General features: G+C 39.9%; 6 non-coding genes across 6 annotated transcripts; 2 read left to right on the plus strand and 4 right to left on the minus strand.

Moving 5' to 3' along the window:
- Positions 1 to 2362: 2362 nt before the first annotated feature.
- On the minus strand, positions 2363 to 2434 carry trnae-uuc (transfer RNA glutamic acid (anticodon UUC)). The gene has a single exon. It is a non-coding gene; the product is annotated as a tRNA-Glu (tRNA).
- A 441-nt stretch (positions 2435 to 2875) lies between these two features.
- trnar-acg (transfer RNA arginine (anticodon ACG)) lies at positions 2876 to 2948 on the minus strand. Its single transcript has one exon. It is a non-coding gene; the product is annotated as a tRNA-Arg (tRNA).
- Positions 2949 to 5397: 2449 nt separating this feature from the next.
- On the plus strand, positions 5398 to 5480 carry trnal-cag (transfer RNA leucine (anticodon CAG)). The gene has a single exon. It is a non-coding gene; the product is annotated as a tRNA-Leu (tRNA).
- Positions 5481 to 10228: 4748 nt separating this feature from the next.
- Positions 10229 to 10301, minus strand: trnaa-agc (transfer RNA alanine (anticodon AGC)). Its single transcript has one exon. It is a non-coding gene; the product is annotated as a tRNA-Ala (tRNA).
- Positions 10302 to 12462: 2161 nt separating this feature from the next.
- Positions 12463 to 12535, minus strand: trnak-uuu (transfer RNA lysine (anticodon UUU)). The gene has a single exon. It is a non-coding gene; the product is annotated as a tRNA-Lys (tRNA).
- Positions 12536 to 14345: 1810 nt separating this feature from the next.
- On the plus strand, positions 14346 to 14428 carry trnal-uag (transfer RNA leucine (anticodon UAG)). Its single transcript has one exon. It is a non-coding gene; the product is annotated as a tRNA-Leu (tRNA).
- Positions 14429 to 22877: the final 8449 nt, after the last annotated feature.

A 22877-nucleotide genomic window follows, 5' to 3' on the forward strand; every position in this document is an offset into this window, starting at 1 on the left:
AACAAAAAAGGTATGTAAATAAAACTGTTTAAGAGTAAATAGGGCGTTAATGACATGGTAACACTGACAGACTGGCCTAAAGATTAATGCTGCAACGAATTTCGCCTTAATTTTATCATTCCAGATTCCGAGTTGCTGCCAAATGATCATAAAGTTTCTGCACTGGAGAATGCAGGCATCGATCCCACTACCTCTCGCATGCTAAGCGAGTGCTCTACAATTTGAGTTAATTCCCCTTATGAAAACCCCACCTTTACTAATGTACTAACAGAGCGTTGATGCTGCATTATAAAGTCAGGGTGCAAGTGTTTAAGCTCAGACTCAGCTTTATAATCATTCTATTATATAATATAATATTAACTGTATTCATATTATTCAATCTTGTGGAGGATTGAATAGCCTACAACAATCACAAACTGGGTTTGAGTTCGTAACAAATAATCCAGTCAGTTAAAAAGCCAACAAGAAGGCTGTACCTAATACACTCATACCAGAGAAAACACACCCTAACACGCTAGTGCCGTTACAGTGCTAACAATGGTCCACCCAAAAACATTATTTGGTCAGTTGGAGATCTCATATGGGGCTCCCTTTCTATTGATATATGGTTTACAGCCTAGTGACAAAGTGTACAGTGCAGCAAATGGGTTACAGATTAAGGAGTTAGTACAAATCTCAATCCGTGTGGGGTGAGAGTGGTATTAATCATTTCATGGCTGAGCGGTCTAAGGCACTGTGCTCAGATCGCAGTCTCCCCTGGAGATGTGGGTTTGAATCCCACTTCTGACAGCACATACTTGATACAAATTTATGTCATTAACCCACTACCATACATAATAATGTGAAAAGATATAACAGTTCGTACAAATCTTAGTCCTAGTTAGTCTTAGTTTTCTATTACAAAAACTATCCTTTACCCTTTGTAAATTTTAATGGATAAACAGAGCATTGATGCTGCATTAAGTAGGAGTGCAACGTGTTTAATCTCACGTACTCCTTTCTATATTATGTGGTGCTTTTATATCATCACAGACTCAGTTTATTTAAAATGTTCATCCCAGCTTTTAGGACGAACTGAAAAAAATAATAACTGTCTTTGTACCACTGACAGACTGACTTAAGGGTTGATGCTGCATTTAAAGGGGATGTCGTGAGTTTCAGCTGTTCATCTTTTACAAAGCAGTTCACCAGATGAAAAAACAACAAAATGTCACGTACCGCTGCTTTAACCAAAAACATTTCAAAATTTAAAAATTACAAGTTATTGCGTTTGGCAATTTAAAAATCAAAAATTATTTTAAAAAAATCTTTAAAAAAATTTAAAAATGATTTGAGTGAAAATAGAGCATCATTGTAAGATTGTAAATTTTGATGCTGCGTTTCAGTGAGCATTGACGCAACAAGTTTCATATTACGTGATGCCTTAAATGATCATAATGATCCTGCACTGGAGAATACAGGCATCGATACCGCTACCTCTCACATGCTAAGCGAGCGCTCTACCATTTGAGCTAATTCCCCCTACTATGAACCTCCTTTACCCTTTGCAAATTGTAATGTACTGACAGAGCAGAGCGTTAATGCTGCATAACTGTCTTTGTACCACTGACAGACAGACTTAAGGGTTGATGCTGCTTTATGTAAGGGCCAAAATAGTGCAGTTCAAAAAGTCTCAGTCAGCCGACAGTGCCAACATGCAGCCATATTCGGGGATGAGATCTTTTATGAATGACTGCTTGGCCATCCTGACTTGCTTGCACGTTAACAATGCCAATTTTCCTCAACACCCCCACATGGCCTAAGATTTGAACTGCAAGCTGCTTGAGCTACAGCAACAAGGCGCCGAGGAACGAATATAGAGTTTTGCTCGAGTCCAATCATTAAGGCCAATTCCCAAACGGAAGTCAAAAACCTGGGTAAAAATCAGGAATCCTGACCGCTAGACCATATGGGAAACTGCAAGGCTCAGCACCGGCTGACGCCAGAATCAGCCACTTCATTCCGCTCTGCCAAGTCTTTGTCACCTTGACAAGACCTGCATTGTTGGATCTGGGGTACAGAGAACCATACACAAGGAGTTAAAGAGACAAAAAAAGAGAGAGAATAGAAACCTTCGAAGCACGGCATACGAAAAGACAGTGCCGTGACACAGATTCGAACCGGGGTTGCTGCAGCCACAACACAGAGTATTAACCACTATACGATCATGGCTTCCCAGCAGTCTGCCACTGGTGGCTCATGTCGGCTGCCCCCTGATAGACTGCAGTCATAGTTCCAACAGAAAAAGCTGCTTGAGCTACAGCAACAAGGCGCAGAGGAAGTAATGGGCAAAGTTTTGCTCAAGTCCAATCATAGAAGGCAATTCCCATACTGGGAGTCAAACCCAGGCCACCTGGGTGAAAACCAGGAAACCTGACCACTAGACCATATGGGAAACTGCAAAGCTCAGTATCGGCTGGTGCCAGCATCAGCCACTTCTTTCCGCTCTACCAAGTCTTTGTCACCTTGACAAGACCTGCATTGTTGGATCTGGGGTACAGAGAACCATACACAAGGAGTTAGAACAAGGTGAGAATAGAAACCTTCAAAGCACGGCATACGAAAAGACAGTGCCGTGACCCGGATTCGAACCTGGATTGCTGCGGCCACAACGCAGAGTACTAACCACTATACGATCACGGCTTCCCAGCAGTCTGCCACTGGTGGCTCATGTCGGTTGCTCCCTGATAGACTGCAGTCATAGTTCCAACAGCATCAGCCACTTCTTTCCGCTCTGACAAGTCTTTTTCACTTTGACAAGACCTCCATTGTTGGATGCATTGTTGGTGCTCCATACACAAGGAGTTAGAGAGACAAAAAAAAGGCATAAGGAAACCGAGCCAGCCAGGAGTCGAACCTAGAATCTTCTGATCCGTAGTCAGACGCGTTATCCATTGCGCCACTGGCCCCTGTTTGACTATGGTTCTGACTTTCCTGAAGCTCCAGCCTCATTTCGGTCTCTTGCCCGAGGAGAGAATAGAAACCTTTGAAGCACGGCATACAAAAAGACAGTGCCGTGACTTGGATTCGAACCGGGGTTGCTTTGGCCACAACGCAGAGTACTAACCACTACAGGTCTTTCTCAAAAAATTAGCATATTGTGATAAAGTTCATTATTTTCCATAATGTAATGATAAAAATTAAACTTTCATATATTTTAGATTCATTGCACACCAACTGAAATATTTCAGGTCTTTTATTGTTTTAATACTGATGATTTTGGCATACAGCTCATGAAAACCCAAAATTCCTATCTCAAAAAATTAGCATATTTCATCCGACCAATAAAAGAAAAGTGTTTTTAATACAAAAAAAGTCAACCTTCAAATAATTATGTTCAGTTATGCACTCAATACTTGGTCGGGAATCCTTTTGCAGAAATGACTGCTTCAATGCGGCGTGGCATGGAGGCAATCAGCCTGTGGCACTGCTGAGGTGTTATGGAGGCCCAGGATGCTTCGATAGCGGCCTTAAGCTCATCCAGAGTGTTGGGTCTTGTGTCTCTCAACTTTCTCTTCACAATATCCCACAGATTCTCTATGGGGTTCAGGTCAGGAGAGTTGGCAGGCCAATTGAGCACAGTAATACCATGGTCAGTAAACCATTCACCAGTGGTTTTGGCACTGTGAGCAGGTGCCAGGTCGTGCTGAAAAATGAAATCTTCATCTCCATAAAGCTTTTCAGCAGATGGAAGCATGAAGTGCTCCAAAATCTCCTGATAGCTAGCTGCATTGACCCTGCCCTTGATAAAACACAGTGGACCAACACCAGCAGCTGACATGGCACCCCAGACCATCACTGACTGTGGGTACTTGACACTGGACTTCAGGCATTTTGGCATTTCCTTCTCCCCAGTCTTCCTCCAGACTCTGGCACCTTGATTTCCGAAAACAGTACTTTGGACCACTGAGCAACAGTCCAGTGCTGCTTCTCTGTAGCCCAGGTCAGGCGCTTCTGCCGCTGTTTCTGGTTCAAAAGTGGCTTGACCTGGGGAATGCGGCACCTGTAGCCCATTTCCTGCACACGCCTGTGCACGGTGGCTCTGGATGTTTCTACTCCAGACTCAGTCCACTGCTTCCGCAGGTCCCCCAAGGTCTGGAATCGGCCCTTCTCCACAATCTTCCTCAGGGTCCGGTCACCTCTTCTCGTTGTGCAGCGTTTTCTGCCACACTTTTTCCTTCCCACAGACTTCCCACTGAGGTGCCTTGATACAGCACTCTGGGAACAGCCTATTCGTTCAGAAATTTCTTTCTGTGTCTTACCCTCTGCTTGAGGGTGTCAATGATGGCCTTCTGGACAGCAGTCAGGTCGGCAGTCTTACCCATGATTGCAGTTTTGAGTAATGAACCAGGCTGGGAGTTTTTAAAAGCCTCAGGAATCTTTTGCAGGTGTTTAGAGTTAATTCGTTGATTCAGATGATTAGGTTAATAGCTCGTTTAGAGAACCTTTTCATGATATGCTAATTTTTTGAGATAGGAATTTTGGGTTTTCATGAGCTGTATGCCAAAATCATCAGTATTAAAACAATAAAAGACCTGAAATATTTCAGTTGGTGTGCAATGAATGTAAAATATATGAAAGTTTAATTTTTATCATTACATTATGGAAAATAATGAACTTTATCACAATATGCTAATTTTTTTAGAAGGACCTGTATATGAGCATGGCTTCCCAATGCTCAGCCACTGCTCCCCAATGCTCAGCCACTGCTCCCTGATAGACTATAGTCACAGTTTCAACAGAACAAGCTGCTTGAGCTACAGCAACAAGGCAACGAGGAACTAATAGGCAAACAACGAGCACAACAGGGTTTGAGTTCTTAAAAAATAATAAATAATCTTAATAAATAATCCAGTCAGTTAAAAACCCAACAAGAAGGCTGTACCCAATACACTCATACCAGAGAAAACACACCCTAACATGCAAGTGCCGTTACAGTGCTAACAATGGTCCATCCAAAAACATTATTTGGTCAGTTGGAGTGCTCATATGGGGCTCCCTTTCTATTGATATATGGTTTACAGCCTAGTGACAAAGTGTACAGTGCAGCAAATGGGTTACACTCAGTACATTTACTGTACATAATAATGTGAAAAGTTCGTACAAATATTAGTCCGTGTGGGGCGAGGGTGGTGTCGATGGTACCCAAGCTAGTCAGGATGCGGTCTAACGAGCTGCGTTCAGGTCACAGTCTCTCATTGAGGCGTGGGTTTGAACTTCTGACTGCTAGTGCTTTATACAAACTTATGTCTTTAACCCTCTAACATACATAATAATGTAAAAAGATTCAGCAGTTCGTACAAATCTGTGGCCATGTGGGGGTGTTGAGGAAAATTGTCTTTCATAATGTGCGTTCAGGTCAGGATGGCCGAGTGGTCTAAGGTGCTGTGTTCAGGTCGCAGTCTCCCCTGGAGGCGTGGGTTCGAATCCCACTTCTGACAGCTCATGATTTATACACATCTACTTCTTTAGAGGACACAGTCATCAGGGAATACAGTTTTCATCAAAGGGTGAACATGGTCTGCAACAATGCTGAGGTAGGTGCTACGTGTCAAAGTAACATCCATATGGATGCCAGGACCCAGGCTTTTGATCACTGAAAATGTGAGAAACTGAATCATGTATTCATCCTGATCTTGCACTGTTTATTGTTGCAGCTCTGCTGGAGGGTTATTTTGTTTGTGTTTGTGGTGGTGGTGGTGGGGTCTTTGTTCCCATTTTGGTTTATTTAGTATATGATGTAATGTTTAGTATATGAGTCTGTGATGGTTCAAAAACAACGCATTATATAGAAAAGAGTACGTGAGATCAAAGACGTTGCACCCTCGTTTTATAATGCAGCATAGAATAGAAGAATAGAATAGAATCTTTATTGTCACTATACACAAGTACAATGCAATTTCGAGTGGCATCTCTCCAATAGAGTAGCAGCAGTAGAAGAAAGACAGTAGTAGTAATCACAAAAAAAAAAAAGAAAGAACAATAAAAATATGTGCACTTTTAAGTGAATTTACATTTTTGCTTTAAATATTAAATACTAACTGTGCCAATAATCCGTTGAGCTGTTTTCACTACGCGATGCAGATCCTTACACTCGGCGGCAGTGCAGCTTGAATACCACTCTGTGAAATTGCTGGTCAGAATACTTTCTATCAGACTCAGACTCAGCTTTATTGTCATTCAAAACCATGTACATGATTAGAACGAAATGCAGTTACTCAGGTCTCGGTGTGTGTAAACATAATAAAATATAAAATATAAATGGCAAGAGAAACTATGTTTAGTAAAAATAAAACTTAAGACTTAAAAACTAGAAGAGATAACTAAGATATGAATTTTAAATATTTACATTTACATTCAAGTATTGCACAGGAACTACAGCAGCTTTATGCAGATCTAAAGTGCACGATTCAGTATAGCAGCAGATAAAAGGCAGAACCAGGTCACAGGTGTTTAAGGTAACTGGTGAATAGACAGTACATGAGGGGTCATTCAGGCATGATGAAGCTGATTTCTTGGGTACTGGAACGATGGTGGAGGATTTGAGACACGTTGGGACAGCAGCTTGTTGGAGTGAGAGGTTGAATATGCTGGTAAACACCTCTGTAAGCTGGTCGGCACATGCTTTCAGCACCCGGCCGGGAACTCCATCTGGATCTGCTGCTTTGCTTGCATTGACTTTCCTCAGGGTGGTTCTCACCTGGTGGTGGTTTAGAACCAGTGTTGGTCCTCCAGTAGTTGGGTTGGTGAGTGGCGGGATGGGCGGAGCCACATTCTGAGTATATAAAAATATTAGTCCGTGTGGGGTGGGGATGGTGTTGAGGATGGTGTTGAGGATGACTCAGCTAGTCAGGATGGCCGAGCAGTCTAAGGCGCTGCATTCAGGTCGCAGTCTGCCCTGGAGGCGTGGGTTCGATACAGCTACAGGATGATCAAACCTGAGCTTGTGTCCCATGCCCAATCATGAGAATTGCCTGGTTATTTAAGTGGCGCAGCCCACGGGACTATGCAAGGCTAATCGTATACCTTGTTCATCCTCCTCCTGGAGGGTTGTGACCTGGGTTCTCTAATGGGATGGGGTGTGGGGGGAATTAGTGAGCGGGTCCTGTCGATGCTCTTTGAGCCCAGCAATGGTCCTTCCGCTTGATCCATATCCACTGGCTGCTTCTTTCGGCCGCTTCAGAGACTGATCTAATTGTTTGTCGTAGAGCCTGTCCATGGATGCCAAGTTCTTTCAGCAGCCTGATGGTGGAAGAAGCCACAAAACCTCTGCATCCCACTTCAACTGGATAGACTTTCGCGTTCCATCCTCGTTGCTGAGCATCTGCTGCCAGTTCTGTGTAGCGCAGTTTCTTGCGCTCATAGGCCTCTTCTGTTGAATTCTCCCATGGAACTGTGAGCTCTGTGATGTATACATACTTCAATGAAGGGGACCAGAGTACCAAGTCTGGCCTAAGGGTGGTGCACAACAGGGTTTGAGTTCTTAAAAAATAATAAATAATCCAGTCAGTTAAAAACCCAACAAGAAAACTGGACCTAATACACTCATACCAGAGAAAACACACCCTAACACGCTAGTGCCGTTACAGTGCTAACAATGGTCCACCCAAAAAACATTATTTGGTCAGTTGGAGTGCTCATATGGGGCTCCCTTTCTATTGATACATGGTTTACAGCGTAGTGACAAAGTGTACAGTGCAGCAAATGGGTTACAGTCAGTAAATTTACCAGACATAATAATTTGTGAAAAGATTAAGCAGTTTGTACAAATATTAGTCTGTGTGGGGTGGGAGTGGCGTCAACAGTGTCCAAGCTAGACAGAATGGTTTTAGCAGTCTAAGGCACTGTGACAGCTCATGCTTTACACAAATTTACGTCTTTAACCCTCTACCATACATAATAATGTGAAAAGATTAAGCAGTTTGTGCAAATCTTAGACCATGTGGGGTGAGGGTGGTATCAATGGTACCCCAGCTAGTCAGGATGGTCGAGCGGTCTAAGGCGCTGCGTTCAGGTCGCAGTCTTCCCTGAAGGCGTGGGTTCGAATCCCACTTCTGACAGCTCATGCTTTAAACAAATTTACATATTTAACCCTCTACCATACATAATAATGTGAAAAGATATGCCATTAATAATTTATAATCACTGATTTGTGAGATATCAGCAGTAGTAGGTCATGTTTAACTGGTTTAATATTCTTTAAGCGCTGATCATCGGCTGTTTTTCGTGAGTATGTTTGGGCGGTTTTCCATGCATTTTGGCGGGCTTTGAAATGCGCAATCTGGCAACCCTGGCTGAAGCGTTCATTCATTATTTTGGAGCGATGTATGTTTGTATGCTAGAATATAAATAACATCTTTTACAAATTGCTGTCAATTTACATTGACATTTTCCCTTCTGTCTAAACATTTTTGGAATTGGGTTTGTAAAAGTAAGCGATACTGTGGATAATATATTTAATGAGCTGAACTAACTGAGAGAAGCGCTAACGGTGGTGGAAGAGTCTAAAAGTGTTTGGAACATAGTCGTATCATCATAGCAGTACAACACAGTTTTGTCCGTAGCATCCGAAAATATCCAGAAGCTAATATACACAAACTTTTCTTTAAAAAATAAACTTACCTTGTTAATAAAGTATGACCTCAAAATCTAAACAAACACAGTATCCGCTGCTGCAGTCTCTACACAAACTTTTCTGCACTGAAATCTCAAGGACACATTTTATGGATATTACGGTAATGCACTGAAAACGCGTCCTACAGTCATGCAAGCACATACAGCAGTGTGTGAGTTTACACTAATCAACCATAACATTAAAACCACCTCCTTGTTTCTACACTCACTGTCTATTTTATCAGCTCCACTTACCATATAGGAGCACTTTGTAGTTCTACAATTATTGACATGACCACTACAGAGCAGGTATTATCTAGGTGGTGGATCATTCTCAGCACTGCAGTGACACTGACATGGTGTTGGTGTGTTAGTGTGTGTTGTGCTGGTATGAGTGGATCAGACACAGCAGCGCTGCTGGAGTTTTTAAATACCGTGTCCACTCACTGTCCACTCTATTAGACACTCTTACCTAGTTGGTCCACCTTGTAGAGACAGTCAGAAACGATCGCTCATCTATTGCTGCTGTTTGAGTTGGTCATCTTCTAGACCTTCATCAGTGGTCATAGGACACTTCCCACAGGGCGCTGTTGGCTGGATGTTTTTGGTTGGTGGACTATTCTCAGTCCAGCAGTGACAGTGAGGTGTTTAAAAACCTGCAGCGCTGCTATGTCTTATCCACTCATACCAGCACAACACAGGAGAGTCCTGACCATTGAAGAACAGCATAAAAGGGGGATAAAAAAGCATGTTGAGAAACAGATGGATTACAGTCAGTAATTGTAGAACTACAAAGTGCTTCTATATGGTGGAGCTGATAAAATGGACAGTGAGTGTGGAAACAAGGAGGTGGTTTTAATGTTATGGCTGATCGGTGTATACTCACCATGTATGCGTGGCTTTCCTCCGGATATGAAAACGTGCCAGTAGGTGTAATTGCTGCTCTAAATTGCACCTGTATGTGTGAGTGAGTGGATAAATTAGTGTGTGATGCTTTGCGATGGTTTGACGCGCCCTGTCCAGGGTGTATTTTTGTCTTGAGCCCCGTGTTCGTGACACTGGACCCACGCTTGCCCTGTAATGCTGAATATCAATACAGGCAAATGAAGCGCATTTAAAAAAGCTTTAAAGCATTCTTGAAAAATGATCAGGCCAACCTTTTTAAAAAGTAGATCCAGATGACCTGTTGACTAAAATAGTAGATCCCAAGCCACAGAAGTGTGGGCACCAGTTTTACATTGGCTACGTTTTAACAAGACGTACCAAGAATGGCCTGTAGATGGCGCACTGTAGTCGTTTTTAAAAGCAAGCCAATTATGCCACCGAACTTAATGTACAATACTTTATAATGTATCAATTGTAACAGTATCAAATAATAAAACATTATACAAAATTATAAGTTTATGCGTTTCTGTCAAAACAAAACAAAAAAGGTATGTAAACAAAACTGTTTGAGCGTAAATAGGGCGTTACTGACATTGTAACACGGACAGACTAGCCTTATGGTTAATGCTGCAACGAATTTTACCGTAATTTCATCTTTTCAGATTGCAAAATGATCATAATGTTTGTGTACTGGAGAATGTGGGCATCGATCCCACTACCTCTCGCATGCTAAGCGAGCGCTCTACCATTTGAGCTAATTCCCCTTACACAAAACTTTCTAGACCTTCATCAGTGGACATAGGACGCTTCCCACTGGGTGCTGATGGCTGGATGTTTTTGGTTGGTGGACTATTCTCAGTCTAGCAGCACTGCTGTGTCTTATCCAGTCATACCAGCACAACACACACTAACACACCACCACCTGAATTTCCTGCATAAATCTGTTCCATAAAATATTTTCTGCCTTACTCAGCCCTCTGCTTCCTTGTATAGAAATAGGCTAAAAACCGGGTGTAGTAAGTCCTGCTGTCCACAACAAAGGACATTGGATAAATGTTTTGTTGAGAAAGGGTTAAAATTGCTGTACATTTCTGTAATCTTTATAAACTGAAGTTACGACTCATATTGAACGAAACTGATCTCTTACTTTGCTTATTTCCATGAAATGTGAAATATGACATGGCAGCCATTTTTAAAAGAAAGTTCATGAGCTGCTTGCCACACACCCACAAATGTGACATTAATAAAAAGCTCAGTATGTACTCTATAAAATACAGTAGTACTCAAATGGATTGCATAAACGGTGCTTGAGTTAGAGATCTCGGACACATGTCAAGTCAAATTTATTTATATAGCGCTTTTTCCAATGAACATTGTCTCAAAGCAACTTTACAGAATCCAGGCCGAAGGGCGACTGTGGCAAGGAAAAACTCAGGAAGAAACCTTGAGAGGAACCAGACTCAGCAGGGACCCATCCTTCTTGGGTGGCCTGGAGGATACTTTAAATAAAAAGGATTTACACAAATCATACAAACACAAAATTAAATTGAACTGAAAGTTGTAACTAGCAAAAAAATAATGTAAGTTCTTCATTGTTCAGTCCAGTCTGTGATAAAGTCTGTTGTACATTCTGGACATTTTTGGTGCAAACACGCCAGGTGTCCGTCACATCTAGTAGGAGCAGCATTGTTGGCACTGCAGTCTTTAACCTCGAGAGGGTGAACAGGTTTCCGTCAGAACCACCTCGGGTTAAAACAACAGAAGATGTTGTTACAATGTGAAATCGTTAGGAGTAAAATATCAGAGAGTTTTACAGGTTTAGACTCCACCACCCCTAACTATTACAGCATAACTAGGTTTGCTTGTTTAGTTTGAAAAGACCAATCAACAGCCTGAGTAAATAAACATGTTTTCAATCTAGACTTGAACATAGAGACTGTGTCCGAGTTCTGACAGCGGATTTTCCTAAGTTTGAAGCAGATCTGTGATGGAAATGTTGTGTTTCAATAAACAATAAAAGTTATCAGGAGCAATTTCTTGGAAAGACTCCAAAAGGGGTTACCAAAAGTACAGTTGTTTTACATCAGGGGTGCCCAATACGTCGATCACGATCTTATAGTCAATCGCACAGTGCATCCCTAAGTAAAAACTGTCATTACCTCAACATGTCATTACCAACACATAACTTGTTGTGATGGTAAAGACACTTAGTGATGGTAATAACAGGTTATTAGTTTCACCATCACTATCTTATTAACTGTTTAATAATTAAAGCTAATTAAAGCTAAATAAGCATAATGGTTTTATTATACAAGGCAGCGCATTAATTTTCACTGATTAGTCAATATGGCCCACAAGATATCAGCAGAGATCCAGTAAAATATCAGTAATTACATGAAAAAGAAAAATTAAGCTTAAAGCAATATCACAACCTTCAAAATGGGAACAAAGGTGCATCATAAAGGGAATTTGCTCAAATGGCAGAGCGCTCGCTTAGCATGTGAGAGGTAGCGGGATCGATGCCCGCATTCTCCAGTGCAGATACCTTATGATTATTTAAGGGTATCATGTAATATGAAACTTGTTGCGGCATCGCTTAATGAAACGCGGCATCAAAAATTAGATCAGGATTTAAGTGAGTCTTTAAGGCAACAAAAAATATGTGGAAATTAATATCTAAAACTCAGCGCATTATTAGGCTACACATAAATATAGATTTAAACTGTCCTCTATTTACTACAGTCTGTTAGAAACAACTAGTTGGGGTGGAGAACATGTTGCACATACAGTGTGCTATTATTTCAAGCTTATCAAGTACATGATATTTCACTTAATAACATCTCACAAAGTACAAATTCTTCAACTTTCTGAATAAACCATGTAGTATGGGACATTACCTCTTACCTAATGCAGTAAGAAACAACTCGCCCGAACAGGGACTTGAACCCTGGACCCTCAGATTAAAAGTCTGATGCTCTACCGACTGAGCTACCCAGGCTTTAAAAATCCATGCTGTCTCTCTTGAAGGCGATTATATAAAGTTTTAAGTGAAGTATGTTGCTGCTTACACACACAAAGAAAAACATCTCGGGAGGAGAATTTTGCAGGTAGATTACAAACAGATTCCTTTCTTTCACCTTTTTCCTTTTTTCCTGTATCAATTGCACGATTGTTTTCCAGTCATTAAAATGTTATGTGCATTTATATGTGGCAAGAGAAAAAAAAATCCATAAAACTCAAACTGAGTTAGCAAAGAACCTTAAATTATACTAAAGGGTTCTTCAAGTAGAAACAGTTCTACCAAGAACACAAAAAGAACCCTTAAGAAACACTTCTTAGTGCTACATACATTAGTTGTATTCTAGAGGTCAGCATGCGATGAAACTGTGATAGAAACAGACATCGTTTTACTTTATACAACAGTTAGTTCCGACCTTACAATCTGATTGGTTGAGAAGCGTTTTAACCGTGCTGATATTCGTGATAACAGCACAGCCTTTTCACACCACAACTGTATTACTCCGCTGACGCGTTGCCAGTAACGACAAGCTTCATGCACACAAACGCGCACGCAGGCGACACAGACCTTTTTCCCGATCGCGTTTTAAATCCGTTATCTGATATACAATCTAGCGCACTGTGTAGGGAACATAAATCAGTTGTCTAATTTACTGTCTAGTGCACTATGTAGGGAACATAAATCCGTGATCTGATACACAATCTAGTGCACTATGTATGTACATTAATGTGTTTGTAACGCGAACAGTTAGTTTAATAGCCCAGTTAGCAGCTCCTAAAAGTTCTGTTATCACCAATATCCTTTGGTGTGTGCAAGAGGTTTTTTATTTTTATTTTTTCCTTCGGAGGTTCTTGCCTTTTTCTTCTTGTTGTTCTTACCTCCCTGAAATGAGTTTTTGCAACTTGGGATGTCTGCTTTGTAGTGTTAAACTTTATATTCGTTGTGGAACTACTTTTTGGCGGAAGGTATTGTCAATATTAAAGCATATTTATTATGAAATTCAGGGCTTCTTTGATTTATTTTCTTTCTTTATTTTGTAAAAACTGTTGTATAAAAGCAATAGAACACTTGAGGTCGTGTGTTATCGCGAATAACACGCGTGCCTGCGACCGAATCACAGCCGTGATGTTATTCGCGATAACACACTCCCTCTCGTGTTCTATTGCTTGAGTCTAACGCAATATTAACTGTATTCATATTATGCCATCTAGTGATCGATTTAATAGCCTACAACAAGCACAAACAGGGTTTGAGTTCTTAACAAATAATCCAGTCAGTTAAAAACCCAACAAGAAGGCTGTACCTAATACACTCATACCAGAGAAAACACACCCTAACATGCTAGTGCCGTTACAGTGCTAACAATGGTCCACCCAAAAACATTATTTGGTCAGTTGGAGATCTTATATGGGGCTCCCTTTCGATTGATATATGATTTACAACCTAGTGACAAAGTGTACAGTGCAGCAAATGGGTTACAGTCAGTACAATTACTATACATAATAATGTGAAAAGATTAAGCAGTTCGTACAAATATTAGTCCGTGTGGGGCGAGGGTGGTGTCGATGGTACCCAAGCTAGTCAGGATGAGGTCTAAAACGCTGAGTTCAGGTCACAGTGTCCCATGGAGGTGTGGGTTTGAATCCCACTTCTGACTGCTAGTGCTTTATACACATTATGTCTTTAACCCTCTAAGATACATAATAATGTGAAAAGATTCAGCGCTTTGTACAAATCTTTGGCCATGTGGGGGTGTTGTTGGTAATTGGCATAACGAACTTGCGAGCATGTCAGGATGGCTGAGCGGTCTAAGACGCTGCGTTTAGGTTGCAGTCTCCCCTGGAGGCGTGGGTTCAAATCCCACTTCTGACATCTCATGCTTTATGCAAGTTTACTTCTTTAGAGGACACAGCCATCAGGGAATACAGTTTGCATGAACTTGGTGTACATGGTCTGCAACAATGCTGAGGTAGGTGGTATGTGTCAAAGTAACATCCGCATGGATGCCAGGACCCTGGTTTCTGATTTCTAAAAATGTGAGAAATTTAAACGTATTCATTCTGATCATAAAGTATGTTTATTCAGCGTCTATTTACATTGTTACAGCAGTATTTTACAATTGAAATGTTCACATTATTTAAATGTATGTAAAGTACATTGTATACTAGCTGTTTACTTTTTTCCTAAGTAAAAACTGTCATTACCTCAACATGTCATTACCAACACATAACTTCTTGTGAGGGTAAAGACACTTAGTGATGGTAATAACAGGTTTTTAGTTTCACCATCACTATTTTATTAACTCTTTAATAATTAAAGCTAATTAAAGCTAAATAAGCATAATGGTTTTATTATACAAGGAAACATTAATTTTCACTGATTAGTCAATATGGCCCACAAGATATCAGCAGAGATCCAGTAAAATATCAGTAATTACATGAAAAAGAAAAGTTAAGCTTAAAGTAATATCACAACCTTCAAAATGGGAACAAAGACACAAATGCACATGAGGTAGTAAAGTTACATATAATCACAACCCCCTTCCCCTAACCACCACCACCACAAGTCCAACAAAATCAAAGAGAAAATGCACTTCATAAAAGACCTCACATTGTTCATCCTAAATGCTAAGATCAACATTTAAATAAAGTGAGTCTTAGATCGTTTAAAAGCAACGCATAATATAAACAAGAGTACGTGAGTTTAAACACGTTGCACCCTCACTTTATAATGCAACATCAACGCTCTGTTAGTACATTATACAGTTTGGTGTGTTCTTTGAAAGGGGAATTAGCTCAAATGGTAGAATGCTTGCTTAGCACGTGAGAGGTAGCGGGATCGATGCCCGCATTCTCCAGAAACATTATGATTATTTAAGGGTAACATGTAATATGAAACTTGTTGCGGCATTGCTTAATGAAACACAGCATCAAAAATTTGGTCAGGATCTAAGTGAGTCTTTAAGGCAACATAAAATACGTGGGTATTAATATGTAAAACTCAGTGCATTATTAGGCTGCACATAAATATAGATTTAAACTGGGCGTAAGGCAAGGCAAGGCAAGGCAAGGCAAGTTTATTTGTATAGCACCTTTCATACACAGTGGCAATTCAAAGTGCTTTACATAAGGAAAAATTAAAAGCATTAAAACATTCCTGAGATCTAGAACCTCAGAAAGACTTCTTGCAAACATTTAGTTACAATTAAGACAACATGAAATTCAAACAAGAGAGATAAAAATTAAGAACATGAAAAATTAAAAGAAAATATTGTAAAATATACCCTACAATTTGGGAAATACGAAATTAAAACAAGAGAGATAAGCAATTAAAACATGAAAACTAAAAGAAAATATAGTAAAATATACACTACAATTTAGAATGTACACTACTCTATAAAAAGAATTATTAAGAGCATGAAAAACTAAAAGAAATAGGGTAATAGCAAAAATTTCGAGCTCAATCATAGGCACAAGAAAAAAGAAAAGTTTTTAACCTGGATTTAAACATTTCTACATTTGCGGAACATCTAATATCTCCTGGCAGTCTGTTCCAGTTATATGCAGCCCAACAGCTAAATGCTGCTTCACCATGTTTAGTTTGGACTCTGAGCTCAACTAGCTGACCTGAGTCCATGGATCTAAGAGATCTACTAGGTTTATATTCTCTAAACATATCTGAGATGTATTCTGGGCCGAACCCATTCAGTGATTTATAGACCAGTAGCAGCACTTTAAATTCTATTCTGTAACTAACCGGAAGCCAGTGTAGAGATTTTAGAACTGGAGTGATGTGCTCAGTTCTCTTCGTCTTAGTTAAAACTCTAGCAGCAGCGTTCTGAATGAGCTGTAACTGTTTAATTGTCTTTTTGGGAAGTCCAGTTAAGAGACCATTACAATAGTCCACCCTACTGGAGATAAAAGCATGGATCAGCTTCTCTAGGTCTTGTTGGCACACTAGACCCTTGATTTTGGCTATATTTCTAAGATGGTAGAAGGCTGTTTTGGTGATGGTTTTAATATGGCTGGTGAATGTAAGATCTGAGTCTATTAGCACGCCAAGATTTCGGACTTGGTCTTTGGTTTTTAGAGCCCGGGAACTGAGGTGCTCACTGACACTAGACCTCTTTTCTTTGCTGCCAAACACCACAATCTCTGTTTTGTCCTTATTTAATTGTAAAAAATTCTGGCTCATCCAGTTATTGATGTCCTCCAGACACTGACACAGTGAATCTATTGGGCTGTAATCATCTGATGAGAGAGCCAGATATATCTGTGTGTCATCTGCATAACTATGGTAATCAATGTTGTTAGCCTGTAGCATTTGGCCTAATGGCAGCATACAGTGCCTTGCAAAAGTATTCAGCCCCCTTGAACTTTTCAACCTTTTGCCACATTTCAGGCTTCAAACATAACGATATGAAATTGTAATTTTTTGTGAAGAATCAACAACAAGTGGGACACAATCGTGAAGTGGAACGAAATTTATTGGATATTTTAAACTTTTTTTAGAAATAAAAAACTAAAAAGTGGGGTGTGCAATATTATTCAGCCCCTTTACTTTCAGTGCAGCAAACTCACTCCAGAAGTTCAGTGAGGATCTCTGAATGATCCAATGTTGACCTAAATGACTGATGGTGATAAATAGAATCCACCTGTGTGTAATCAAGTCTCCGTATAAATGCACCTGCTCTGTGACAGTCTCAGAGTTCTGTTTAAAGCGCAGAGAGCATCATGAAGACCAAGGAACACACCAGGCAGGTCCGAGATACTGTTGTGGAGAAGTTTAAAGCCGGATTTGGATACAAAAAGATTTCCCAAGCTTTAAACATCTCAAGGAGCACTGTGCAAGCGATCATATTGAAATGGAAGGAGTATCAGACCACTGCAAATCTACCAAGACCCGGCCGTCCCTCTAAACTTTCAGCTCAAACAAGGAGAAGACTGATCAGAGATGCAGCCAAGAGGCCCATGATCACTCTGAATGAACTGCAGAGATCTACAGCTGAGGTGGGAGAATCTGTCCATAGGACACAATCAGTCGTACACTGCACAAATCTGGCCTTTATGGAAGAGTGGCAAGAAGAAAGCCATTTCTCAAAGATATCTATAAAAAGTCACCTGGGAGACACACCAAACATGTGGAAGAAGGTGCTCTGGTCAGATGAAACCAAAATCTAACTTTTTGGCCACAATGCAAAACGTTATGTTTGGCGTAAAAGCAACACAGCTCATCACCCTGAACACACCATCCCCACTGTCAAACATGGTGGTGGCAGCATCATGGTTTGGGCCTGCTTTTCTTCAGCAGGGACAGGGAAGATGGTTAAAATTGATGGGAAGATGGATGGAGCCAAATACAGGACCATTCTGGAAGAAAACCTGTTGCAGTCTGCAAAAGACCTGAGACTGGGACGGAGATTTATCTTCCAACAAGACAATGATCCAAAACATAAAGCAAAATCTACAATGGAATGGTTCACAAATAAACGTATCCAGGTGTTAGAATGGCCAAGTCAAAGTCCAGACCTGAATCCCATCGAGAATCTGTGGAAAGAGCTGAAAACTGCTGTTCACAAACGCTCTCCATCCAACCTCACTGAGCTCGAGCTGTTTTGCAAGGAAGAATGGGCAAAAATTTCTGTCTCTCGATGTGCAAAACTGATAGAGACATACCCCAAGCGACTTGCAGCTGTAATCGCAGCAAAAGGTGGCGCTACAAAGTATTAACGCAAGGGGGCTGAATAATATTGCACGCCCCACTTTTCAGTTTTTTATTTCTAAAAAAAAGTTTAAAATATCCAATAAATTTTGTTCCACTTCACGATTGTGTCCCACTTGTTGTTAATTCTTCACAAAAAATTACAATTTCATATCGTTATGTTTGAAGCCTGAAATGTGGCAAAAGGTTGAAAAGTTCAAGGGGGCTGAATACTTTTGCAAGGCACTGTATGTTAGAGGGTTAAAGACATAAGTTTGTATGAAGCACTAGCAGTCAGAAGTGGGATTCAAACCCAGACCTCCATGGGACACTGTGACCTGAACTCAGCATTTTAGACCGCATCCTGACTAGCTTGGGTACCATCACCACCACCCTCGCCCCACACGGACTAATATTTGTACGAACTGCTTAATCTTTTCACATTATTATGTATGGTAAATGTACTGAATGTAACCCATTTGCTGCACTGTACACTTTGTCACTAGGCTGTAAATCATATATCAATCGAAAGGGAGCCCCATATGAGATCTCCAACTGACCAAATAATGTTTTTTTGAAAGGGTTCTTTTTGTGTTCTTGGTAGAACTGTTTCTACTTGAAGAACCCTTTAGTATAATTCAAGGTTCTTTGCTAACTCAATTTGATTTTTATGAATTTTTTTTTCTCTTGCCACATATAAATGCACAAAACATTTTAATGACTGGAAAACAGTCGTGCAGTTGATACAGAAAAAAAAGGAAAAAGGTGAAAGAAAGGAATCTGTTTGTAATCCACCTGCAAAATTCTCCTCAAGAGGTGTTTTTCTTTGTGTGTAAACAGCAACAGCCTTCACCTAAAACTTTATATAATCACCCTCAAGAGAGACAGCCCAGGTTTTCACATCCCGGATAGCTCAGTCGGTAGATCATCAGACTTTTAATCTGAGGGTCCAGGGTTCAAGTCCTTGTTCGGGCGAGTTGTTTCTGACTGTGTTGTGTAAGCGGCATTGTCCCGTAGTACATGGTTTGTTTAGAAAGTCTAAATGTTATTTACTACTAATCTCACAGGGAAATGTGCTTAAAAGTTTGCACTGCTTCTGCATTGGAGAATGCGATCATCGATCCAGCTACTTCTCGCATGCTAAGCGAGCGCGATACCGTTTGAGCTAATTCCCCTTACGATTAATCCCCTTTAGCCTTTTGTAAATTGTAATGTACTATCAGAGCGTTGATGCTGCATTATAAAGTGAGGGTGCAACGTGTTTAAGCTCACATACTCTTTTCTGTATTATACCTTGCTTTTAAACCATCACAGACTTTTATCGCAGACTTTAGGACGAACTAAACCCAATCAAAACTGTCTTTGTACCACTGATAGACTGACTTAAGGGTTGATGCTGCATTTTAAAGGGGATGTCGTGAGTTTCAGCTGTTCATCTTCTATGAAGCAGTTTCACCAGAAGAAAAACCATTAAAAAGTCACGTACCGCTACTTTAACAAAAAGTCGTTTCAGATAAAACTCCGAGACATTTCAAAATTGGAGAATTATAAGTTATTGTGTGTTTGTGTAGCCCAATTAAAATTTGGAGATTACTAATATTTTGTTTATGTTAATTTATAACTAGTAAATAAGTTGTTCTTATTTGTTCTGTAAATAATGTTCTGGTTGTTTTATGCTGTTTAAAGTAAAGTGTATGTATAGCCCTCCCTTGATTTATTTTTAAGCCAATCAGCATGAACTGTCACAGGTCGGGAAAAGAGCGGGAGAAAGTGGGTGGAAAAAGAAGAAAAAAGTGGAGAAAATAGCGTGATGTGAAACAAGTGTCATGTAAGCAGGTAAAACACCTGTTTAGGATTTATCTCTCTTGATGCGTAAAGACAAACGGACAGTGAGTCTTATATTAACATCTTGCAGTCGATTAGTGACATTGTTTATGCTGCATCAGCCGTGAACTTCGTCTCTTGAGTTTCGCGCATGGACATTGAAGGCAGTACGCTTCCTCAGCAGCTGTGATGATTACAGTGGATTAAAAGCATCGGATAAACTCTGATTGTTTCATCCAAGATCAAAAGGAAAAAGACTGGTGGATTTTTTCTGTTTCATCCATGTAAACAAAGAACGTGGACAGCTCCACCACAACCGACCAAATATACTTCATGATCTGTGCTGATTGGGACTATTAGGTTGGATCAGGCCTGCAACGGAAATTTTGGGTACCCTTTTTTTTAGTTAGTTATTTACCTAACTTAGGAGAGATTGATAATATTTTGAATATTACTGATGGTAATTTGAGTGAATCTGTATTATAACATTTTTGTAAAATATATTGGGGTTTGAAATGCATATTAATGATTGTGTAAATGAGTAAATAGTTAATTTGTTTAAGTATTATTAACGTATACAAGTTTGGTATGTGAGTCAGGGATAATGTTAATACAGCTACTGTAAATGGTGTTAGTCGCAGGTTTTTTTGTGCAAGGTTAGTACCACATATATATAGGGAAATTGAAGTAGTTTTTTCGGTTTAAATAAGAGTATAGCTTAAATATAAAATAATCGTAAGTACTGATAAGTAGTGGCCCTTTTAAATCCTTACATTACCACAAAGAAAGAGATTTCTTAAACAAATAAAAGAAGTCAGGGAGCGCTTTCCAAATACAGCCAGGGGTGCTAGGGGGCGCTACATTTGTCAATTTAAACATGTCAAAAAAGGTCTTTAAACCAAACGATTTGAGTAAAAATAGAGCATAACTGTCACTGTAGAACTTACAGACTGACCTAATGTTTGATGCAGCGTTTCAGTGAGCAACGACTTTTATATTATGTGTTGCCTTAAGTGATCATAATGTTTCAGCATTGGAGAATGTGGGCATCGATCCCTCTACCTCTCGCATGCTAAGCGAGCGCTCTACCATTTGAGCTAATTCCCCTTACACAGAACCTTCCTTTAGAATTTGTAAATTGTAATGTACTAACAGAGCGTTGATGCTGCATTATAAAGTGAGGGTGCAACGTGTTTAAGCTCACGTACTGTTTTCTGTATTACGCTATGTTTTTAAACCATCACAGACTCAGTTTATTTAAAACGTTGATCTTAGCCTTTAGGACGAACAATGTGAGGTCTTTTATGAAGTGCATTTTTTCTTTGATTTTGTTGGACCTGTAGGAGATTGTCCTGTTCTTGTTGCAGCTCTGCTGGAGGGTTATTTTCTTGGTGTTTGTGGTGGTGGTGGGGGGGTCTTTGTTCCCATTTTGGTTTATTTAGTATATGATGTACTTTACATCCATTTAAATAATGTGAACATTTCCATTTTTGTCGTAAAATACTGCTGTAACAATGTAAATGGACGCTGAATAAACATACTTAAATGGATATTTAAGTATTTAAGTACATATTTAAATGGATGTAAAGTACATCATATACTAAATAAACCAAAATGGGAACAAAGACCCCACCACCACCACCACCACAAACACCAAAAAAATAACCCTCCAGCAGAGCTGCAACAATAAACAGAACAAGATCAGGATGAATACATGATTCAGTTTCTCAGATTTTCAGTGATCAGAAGCCTGGGTCCTGGCATCCATGTGGATGTTACTTTGACACGTACCACCTACCTCAGCATTGTTGCAGACCATGTTCACCCTTTGATGAAAACTGTATTCCCTAATGGCTGTAAGTAGATTTGTTTAAATCATGAGCTGTCAGAAGTGGGATTTGAACACATAAACTGCTTAATCTTTTCACATTATTATGTATTGTAAATGTACTGACTGTAACCCATCTGCTGCACTGTACACTTTGTCACTAGGCTGTAAACCTAGTGGCTCAAATGGTAGAGCGCTTGCTTAGCATGCGAGAGGTAGTGGGATCGATGCCCACATTCTCCAGTATAGAAACATTATGATCATTTTGCAATCTGAAAAGATGAAATTACGGTCAAATTCGTTGCAGCATTAACCATAAGGCTAGTCTGTCCGTGTTACAATGTCAGTAACGCCCTATTTACGCTCAAACAGTTTTGTTTACATACCTTTTTTGTTTTGTTTTGACAGAAACGCATAAACTTATAATTTTTTATAATGTTTTATTATTTGATACTGTTACAATTGATACATTATAAAGTATTGTACATATTTAAGTTCGGTGGCATAATTGGCCATAGCTTGCTTTTAAAAAACGACTACAGTGCGCCATCTACAGGCCATTCTTGGTACGTCTTGTTAAAACGTAGCCAATGTAAAACTGGTGCCCACACTTCTGTGGCTTGGGATCTACTATTTCAGTCAACAGGTCATCGGGATCTACTTTTTAAAAAGGTTGGCCTGATCATTTTTCAAGAATGCTTTAAAGCTTTTTTAAATGCGCTTCATTTGCCTGTATTGATATTCAGCAAACCCAATTCCAAAAATGTTTAGACAGAAGAGAAAATGTCAATGTAAATAGACAGCAGTTTGTAAAAGATGTTATTTATATTCTAGCATACAAACATACATCGCTCCAAAATATGAATGAACGCTTCAGTCAGGGTTGCCAGATTGCGCATTTAAAAGCCCGCCAAAATGCATGGAAAACAGAAAAACAGCCGATAATCAGCGCTTAAACAAAATTAAACC

This window comes from Trichomycterus rosablanca, chromosome 10, assembly GCF_030014385.1.
Source record: "Trichomycterus rosablanca isolate fTriRos1 chromosome 10, fTriRos1.hap1, whole genome shotgun sequence".
Classification (NCBI taxonomy): Eukaryota; Metazoa; Chordata; class Actinopteri; order Siluriformes; family Trichomycteridae; genus Trichomycterus; species Trichomycterus rosablanca.